Raw genomic sequence first — 9,722 nt, 5'->3', positions numbered from 1 at the left:
CAACACATCAATCCACTATACAATAATGCATTCTAATTAAACATGGTAGCTACGGACAAGAAATATGAGTGACTTACAGGGCCGCCGCGTCTATATAACCAGTCGATCAATGCAGTGAGACCATGCCTCTCTGCATATGGAGTCTCAAGGCTGGTTGGATTGCTATTTGTAATGGAATGCTGCAAAGAAAATAAAATACTAACTGTTAGAAACATGATTGTCAGTACAAAGGATATTGCAAAAAAATAAACAAGCAAAACAAAAGAAAAACTTACAAAGTCCTCCATATATGTCCTGTGGCCGCCACTCTCAAGTTGATGGACCACTCCTCTAGCCTCGAGTCGTGCCCTCACTGCCTTGCGTTGTTGACTCCAATGTCCTCGAGAATCTGTAGCCTCCTCCCCCAGTCGGCGCCAATCGTCTGCATCTAGCCACTCCAGCTTTGCAGCCCCACTCTTGAGTGCCTTGCGTGCGTCCGAGCATCTGTGTGACATATATGCACACATGCAGTTCATTAAAGAGCGATTGGCCAATGAATTGAGTAAGTGGATGCTCCAAGTATGAAGTATCCTATGGTCCCATGTCAATCTCTTGACACAACTCCACATACACTCGAAGGTCGATAGACATGTCACCACAAAAGGATGAGTCCACCTCATTCTCAAAGAATTCTTGGACTCCTATATTTCTATCATTGTTAGTCGATGCTGGCTCCAAGCTTTCGGTGGCCTTCACCCCTTGCAATATCGACTCCTCTATTTGCATATTGTCTTTATCTAGGCTCGGAACATCGCTTTGATCATATACTCTCGTACTTCGGGGAGTTGAAGGTATAACATACCACCATCAAGGTTGTCGGGGGTTTGGATAGAAGATTACCTATTCACAAACACATACAAGAGAGTTTAAATTATTGTGACATGCACCATGTCATAATACAATTAACAAACAAATGAGTCCATGCACATGTTCAGAATGGGCCGGCAACACAAAGGTATCGTGCAAATCCGTCCATTTTTTTTTCAGAATCTATTTGGAGAAATTTAGATGGACCTCGTCGAACTGTTGCTCCAGCTCCTTCAAGTACCACTTTCAACCGTTGCACATCGAATAGTATCATGGAGAAGCTATGGTAACCCACCGTAACAATACTTTGCAAGTTTTCAAAATACTCCATCTCATCTATAATCGTGTTTGGATCCATTGCTCATCGCTGGCTCTCCTGCTTGAATCTTGCCATGATACCACAGTCCATTGTGGAGCGCATTTTGTCAATATGCTCCACGTGAAAATGCCGTTCACGTGACCACGCGACACAATATATTTTGTACTGTAGATTCAAACACTCAAATTAGATGTCACATATAAAATATAGATACGACAAATGCTAAACACCTCATGACCTTTGGACTACACCCCTCGAGAATTTCCACTCCTCCATTGAGACCTCTACCCCTTCGCGAGACGCTGCAGTCAAAGCTCCATGCAACTATCATGTTGACATGAACCATGGCATCTCCTGATCCATCCCCTCCAATATCGAATTAGTCAATGACGCATACTATGTCGGAATTCAGATCGCGCTTCCTCTCAATCTTGCCTAGCGATCTAGTACTTAGCGAGCCACATCTCCATAGAGGCATGGTGCAACATACAAAAGTGATTCACATTTTTCTCCATTGTAGCATCCATTCTTTTTTCTATCCCATTTCCAACCACCACATCTCAAGTTAGTCTATCATTGTCCTTCAGTGACCATAGCATTTTGTTATCTGGATCCACTGTTGGTAGCCATTGTGAAATATGCACTAGCCCCTTAGACACCAACCAACCTTCAGCCATGCTACCTCCTGGCCGAGCTCATTGTCGCACAAAGCCTTTCAGGGTTTTCATGAAGCGCTGGTGCATAGATCGGATGCTGTATGCTCACGTAGTGAACGTCGGAAGGTCCCCAAGAACAAAAGAACTCTACTTTTTGCACAAAACTCAAGGTAGAAAGCATGCACGACATGAACAAGAGACCAATTGGGTGCAATCTCCCCCCATGCCTTGCTTGTGTGAGCGCTCCACAAAGCATGTATTTTATGTATTAGTCATATTCAAGCTCAAATAATAGCCCAAATTACAAAATAGTACGCTTTTGGCTTTTGAGTTTGCTTTAGCAGAAATAGAAATAAAGCTAATGGGCAGGCGCCCAAAGAGTCAGGCATACCCAATACAATGTCCAAATACAAATATCATAATCGTGCGTCCATGTGCATACAAAATAATAAATAAATATCCAACGCCTTGATAAATAGGCGCGACAAAATATAGGTGCCATGCCTAAGGTATGCGCCCATCAAAATATAAGTGATAACTCGAATACACGCTATCCTCCAATGCTTTCCTCCGCCACTACTGCTATCTCTACACATCAACTGAAGCATTCACAATCGTTAGTAAAATAATACAATTAAATCGATAAAAATGAATATCTAGCAGTGTTTAGCTACATAAATAATTAATCAAGTGGTTAGAAATCAATCCTAGCCTTAATTTATCACGAGTGCGTACTCTAAACTCATAAACGTTTATTAATTTAATATGTATTTTGCGGAATCACCCGCTATGGAATCACCCACGTACACACTAAATTAATGAAACGCCCGAAAAGGATAGGCGTCCCCATCAACTTCTCGCACAAAGAATCCACTTTGTGTATGAGCTCCGATCAAAAAATTTTATGGAATCCACCGTAAAACCTCATGGAATCCATTGTGGCAATCCACCGTAAAATATGCTTCCTAGCATCAAGCGCTCCAAGAAGAACATCCATCGCATATGGACATGTCTAGTAATCTCCACTTCATCTACAAGATGCACACGAAGGTGGATTTGTATCATGAGCATGCTGGTAGGTAGGTATTTCTCAAAGAGACAGATTGTCTTCATTGTAAAATGGCCCCGCGTATTTCTAGAGTAAGACATCGTGCGATTGCGATCAGTAGTACAAACTGCCACAAATGAGAAAGCATTATGAACAATGGCTACACTCCAAATAGCAAAATGCACACACCAATTACAATGCATTTGTAGCACAAACCTGACATTTCTTATGCTAATAATGGGGTTTTAGTCATGATAATTGGTCATCTTTAGAAAATGCAGACCTCAGAGAGCGCATCATACCCATCAGAGTGCGGATAGACTTGACTACTTGCTTCACGATCCGCTCTTCTTTAGTGGACAAAACCCAAGGAGCGCGAGGTAGCTGCATGCGACTATCAGCACTCGACTGCAGCCAAAGCGCCTCCATCTTACCTACCTCTTCAAATCTATTCGTGCCCCTATAGTATCTCTCTTTCCTGTGATGTGGTCCCATAGCAAGCTGCCCACATTCTTGAAAATATGCATGGGATCCAACAAGAGGTTGATCTGTAAGTGGGTCTAATATGGAAACTCGTAGAAAACTAAGAACCGCCGCATTCCATTTGGATATGACTCCGCCTGGACCATTTTCAGCTCGTACAAGCTTGCAGCGTTCATATGTGTTGGAGGTCTTTCAAGAAAACCTTCCCTTAGTTTATGACCCTCTAGCAAGAAAGCAATGTGTCCTTGATATACCATCTTCTTCATAGTTCGTGACCTTCGGGAGTCTAACTGTGGCCTGCACAATGGACATGCATGATAACATGAGGTAACCACATCTATTCCAACACCACAACCCAGTGAATACAAGCTTGAACGAGATAAAATATAGATATTACCAAGGGGAACAGAGGCCTATTTACTTGAGCACTCTTCGAATCCCAGAAAGTCATACATCATCCACATGAGAATGGCTTGAATATTGGCAGACCGCCAACCATTGCACTTGCTCATATCTTGCACGGTGACCCCCTCCTCCCACAAAATCTTAAGCTCGTTGATGACTAATGAAAGAAGACACATGTCCATATTTTTGACTTTGTAGCAGCCGGGGACGAGTAAGCTAAGGATGAGATGCCCTTTCTTCATAGAAAGCCATGGAGGGATATTGTAGTTCACAAGGACTATAGGCCATACACTGTAAGAAGTTGAGCGCAGACCGAATGGGTTCATGCCATCCATTGCAAGACCAAGCCGAAGATTCCTTGGCTCTCGGGCAAAGCCTACGAAGGTAGAGTCAATGTGGCTCCATGCACGTGAATCTACTGATATTTGTTGAACTCCATCCGCGGACCTATTCTACGCATGGCACGTTGTCAAGCTCGCCATGCTGGATGTACAAAACATGTGGTTTATGTGGGGGATAAAAGGAAAGTGTCTGATAAATTTTTGAGGGATGGTTTGCCCTTGCAAGTCCTGTCGATACCTTTGAGCACCACACTTTGGACATGTCTCCATAGTCTCATATTCTCCTCGAAATAGTATGCAATCGTTGATACATGTATGGATGTTGTTGTAGTCTATGCCAAGCTTTCGTAAAACATGTCGTGCATCATCACGAGACTCAGGTATGGTATTTGCAGGCGGTCATATATGATATTTCAATAACTTGAAAAAAATCATAAAACACATTGAAAAAGCACAAATTTTTTTAATAATAGTGCCAAAAAAAAATCAACGAAGCGTATATACAAGGTGCCTGAACAACTCGGTCACACTCGCATCACTCCACCTGTATTTTGCTTGCAAACTTAAGAGTGCAACCAGTGTCTTCAGGTGAGATACTCGGTACCCATCATATAATGGTATGGATGCTTCCTCTCTAAGTGGATCAGAAGTATCGACATCCATGGGAATCAATGCAATAATCATTGCCTCCATCTCAGGCTCCAAGATTGTAGGTAGGTCTAGAAGGCTGCCTGTCTCCTCTGCCATTGACGGTATAGATTTGCCTTGTAAGTGGTGGACTCGCTCATGCACCCCATCTATCGCACGCCCACAAACTCTTCTAATTGGCCACAAAGGGTGGTCTCCTCCTTGGGATGAGACGTCATCTCCCTGGATAGAAAATTTGCCAGCCAGACCCAATCTTATTGTATATGGTATTCAATTAGCTTGTGAGTACAATACATGATTGATATTAACTTTTTATACCGTTTGCTGAAAATCCGCAATCGCCTGATCAATGATCTCAGATTGAAACTCGCCAAATCGTTGTATGCATTTTATAGACAATTGACGTTTTCGTCTAATTCCGAGCTTGCAATGAGAGCAAGGACATGGGACATGGTGATTAAGATACGCCTCGTGATTTTGAACAACAGAACCTTCATTGTTTTCCATTTTGTCTATGTTATGACAAACAATTTGTTTTTGTTATCATTCTTGTTTTCTTTCTTAAATTGTTCTCCTCTCCTTCCCTCTCTCTCTTTTTCTTTCTTTCTTAAATTGTTATCCTCTCCTTCCATCTCTCTCTCTTTTTCTACGTTACGACTACGACCATGACCACGACGATGACTACCATGACCATGATGACCATGACTACGATTACAACTACGACCGCGACCACAACCACCACCACCACTATGACTAAGACTACGATTACGACGACCAGGACCACGACCCATGACCACGACTACGACTACGATGACCATGACCATGACTACGACCATGACCACAACTACAACCACGACCACGACCATGACAACCACGACTACAACTACGATGAATACGACTACGACTACGACCACGACTACGACCACGACCACGACCACAATCACGACCACGACCACGACTACGACTACGACTACGAGGACCACGACCATGACCATGACTACGACTATGACCATAGCTGCGACCACGACTACCACGACCACAACCATGATTACAACCATGACCACGACCACAACCACGACCACGACTACAACCACGACCACGACCACGACGACCATGACTACGACTATGACTATAACCACGACCACGACCATGACTATGACTATGACTACGACTACGACTACGACTATAGAGATGAAGAGAGAGGTAAGAGTTGAGAGAAGAGAGAGGAGAAAGAGAGAGAGAGATCCAACTAGAGCATTTGACACCCATAGTCAACACACCGTGGAAAACACAAGTACAAATTGAAATTGAATTATGGCAAGAAAATCCACCACAAAACAATAGTTATAATACTCGAGGTAGGATTTCAAAGTCTTATTGATTTCAATCGATTATGGATGCCATACTATGGATAGGTTGCACTCACTAAGAATAGAATTGGCAATTCACATCATCTTCTCTCCATCATCAATAGAATTCTCCTTTACCATTTACAACTCACCCACCTTCTCTCCACACTATTGCACACTACAATCTCTATGAGGGCATGAGATTGGGATCTCCACAGATACCAAAGCATGATCTCTAGCTTGATTGTTGCATATATACTACTACTACTCGTGGAATAAACCTTAAAATAGTTATTATACTCAAATATATGCTTGTTAGAGCAGAAATTTGTTTCTAAGACTATTCTAAGGAAGAAAGAGGGTTAATGATAAAAGAGTGTCCTTCCTTGCAAGTGATTTTATATTATATACTTTAATTAAAATTGATAGTTGAGGATGAGTTTCCTAAGAGATCTTGTGGTGATGCTGTTTTAGTTTTGCAAAGCATATGAATGATGTTGTTTTAGTTTTTTGTATTTGTCTTTTTAAGAAGAGATTGATTTTTATGGAATATCCAAAGTTATTTTTGGATTTATGTTATGAAAAATGAATGATTTTCATACTGATAGGCTAATTGCCTTCGTTGTATACTTGTGTGGTGGAGGCTAGGATAAGCCCCATGTATAAGAGGTCTTTTTGTAGGAAGAACATTATGCTAGGAGGCACAAGTATGCTAGGGTTCTCTAACCATATATCCCTTAGGTTTGTTGAGGATCGGCCTAACCCCTATGAGCCTAGGATGAGCTTATTGTAAGGTCTTATTTACTTTTCTCTCCCTCTCTCATTTTCTCTCCCTCTCCCTCCCTCACCCTCACCCTCTCTTTCTCTCTTTCTCTATTAGGTTTAATGATTTTTTTCTATTTTTTTCTCTCCTCTCGCTCTCTCATTTCCTTTTCTCTCTTTCTCTCCCTCTCTCATTTCCTCTCCCTCCCTCATCCTGACCCTCTCTTTCTCTCTTTTCCTATTAGGTTTAATGATTTTTCTCTCTTTTTCTCTCTCCTCTCTCTCTCTCTCATTTCTTTTTCTCTCTCCTCTCGCTCTCTCATTTCCTCTCCCTCTCTCACCCTCACCCTCTCTTTCTCTCTTTCCCTATTATATTTAACATCGTTTCTCTCTTTTCCTCTCTCCTCTCATTCTCTCATTTTTTTCTCTCTCCTCTCCCTCTCTCATTTCTTTTTGCTCTCTTCCTCTCCTTCTCTCATTTCTTCTCCCTCCATCTCCCTCTCTCATTTCCCTATTATATTTAATGTCTCCCGCCCTCTCCCTCTCTCTCTCCCTTTCCCTCTCTCATTTCCTCTCCCTCTCTCATTTTCCTATTATGTTTAATGTCTCCCTCTCTCTCTCTCATTTCCTCTCCCTCCCTCTCCCTCTCCCTCCCTCTTCCTTTTCCATTTCCTCCCCCTCCCCCTCTCTCTCTTTCTCTCTCTCTCCCTCCCTCTCCCTCTCTCATTTCCTCCCTCTCCCTCTCTCTCTCTCACATTTTCCTATTATGTTTAATGTCTCCCTCCATCTTCTTTTCCCACTTCCTCCCCCTCTCTCTCTCCCTCTCTTTCTCTCTCTCTCTCTCCCTCTCCCTCTCTCATTTCCTCCCTCTCCCTTTCCCATTTCCTCCCTCTCCCTCTCTCTCATTTTCCTATTATGTTTAATGTCTCCCTCCCTCTCCCTATCTCTCTCTCATTTCCTCCCTCTCCCTCTCTTTTCCATTTCCTCCCTCTCCCTCTCTCTCATTTTCCTATTATGTTTAATGTCTCCCTCCCTCTCCCTATCTCTCTCTCATTTCCTCTCCCCCTCCCCCTCTCCCTTCCCATCTCTTTCTCTCTCCCTCCCTCTTCCTTTCCCATTTCCTCCCGATGCCCAAAGCTGGTACGAGCTGAAAATGGTCCACGCGGAGTCACATCCAAATAGAATGCGATGGTTCTCATTTTTCTACGAGTTGCCATATTGGACCCACTTACAGATCAACCACTTGTTGGATCCCATGCATATTTTCAAAAACGTGAGTAGCTTGCTATGGGACCACATCACAGGAAAGAGAAACACTATAGAGGCACGAATGGATTTGAAAGAGGTAGACAAGATGGAGGTGCTTTGGCCGCAGTCGAGTGCTGATGGTCGCGTGCAGCTACCTCGCACTCCTTGGGTTTTGTCCACTAAAGAAGAGCACATTATGAAGCAAATAGTCAAGTCTAACCGCACTCCGACGAGTATGATGCATTCCCTCAAGTCTGCATTTTCTAAAGACGACCAATTATCAGGGCTAAAATCCCATGATTGGCATAAGATATGTCAGGTTTGTACTACGAATGGATTGTAAGTGGCCTGCGCATTTTGCCATCTGGAGTGTAGTCATTGTTCATAATACTTTCTCATTTGTGGCAGTTTGTACTATTGATCACGATCACAAGATGCCTTACTCTAGAAATACATGGGGCCATTTTGTAGGTTGTTGACTTTAGTGCAATGGATCTCATAGAAGGAGGACGATGATAGATTGACCGGAGATGTGGTGGTTGGAAATGGGATAGAAAAAATAATGGATGCCTCAATGGAGGAGGAAGTGAATCGCTTTTGTATGTTGCACCATGCCTCTATGGAGATGTGGCTCTTCGGGTACTAGCAAGCTAGGCAAGATCGAGAGGAAGCGCGATCTGAATTTCAACATAGTACGTGCCATCGATCGACTTGATATCACGAGGGCATGGAGGAGATACCACACTTTATGTCAAATGGATGGTTTCATGGAGCTTTGACCACAGCGTCTGGCGAAGGGGTGGAGATCTCAACCAAGGAGTGGGAATTATCGAGGGGATGTAGTCCGAAGGTGATGATGTGTTTAGGACTTGTCGTATCTAAATTTTATATATGCGACAACTAATTGAGTGTTTCAATGTACAATACAAAATTACAGTGCAACATGGTGGCACGGATGGCATTTTCGCGTGGAGCGTATTGACAAAATGCGCTCCATAACAGACTATGGTATCATGGCAAGGTTCGAGCAAGAGAGCGGAGGACGAGCAACGGATCGAAACACGGTTATAGATGAGATGGAGTATTTTGGGAGCTTGCAAAGTATTGTTACGGTGGATTACCATAGCTTCTCTATGATACTATTCGATGTGCAGTGGTTCAAAGTGGTACTTGAAGGAGCTGGAGCAACAATTCGAGGAGGTCCATCTAGATTTCTCGAAATAGATTCCGAAAAAAATGGATGGATTTTCGCGACACCTTTGTGTTGCCAGCCCATTGTGAATAGGTGCATGAACTCGTTTTTTAATTAATTGTATTATGATATGGTACATGCCACAATAGTTAAATCTCTCTTGTACGTGTTTGTGAACAGATAATCTTCTATCCAAACCCCTCACAACCTCGATGGTGGTATGTTATACCTTCAGCTCCCCGAACTGTGAGAGTATATGATCAAAGCGATGTTCCGAGTATAGATGAAGACAATATGCAAATAGAGAGGTCGATATTGCAAGGGGTGGAGGCCACCGAAAGCTTGGAGCATGTAGAGGAGCCAATATCGGGTAACAATGATGGAAATATAGGAGTCCAAGAACTCTTTGAGAATGAGGTGGACTC

The sequence above is a fragment of the Lygodium microphyllum genome, chromosome 8 (assembly GCF_053477565.2).
Source record: "Lygodium microphyllum isolate KBCC chromosome 8, Lygodium_microphyllum_v1.1.10, whole genome shotgun sequence".
In the NCBI taxonomy this organism is placed as follows: Eukaryota; Viridiplantae; Streptophyta; class Polypodiopsida; order Schizaeales; family Lygodiaceae; genus Lygodium; species Lygodium microphyllum.
The sequence above is the reverse complement of the archived record's forward strand: the minus strand, read 5'-3'. Positions refer to the sequence as shown.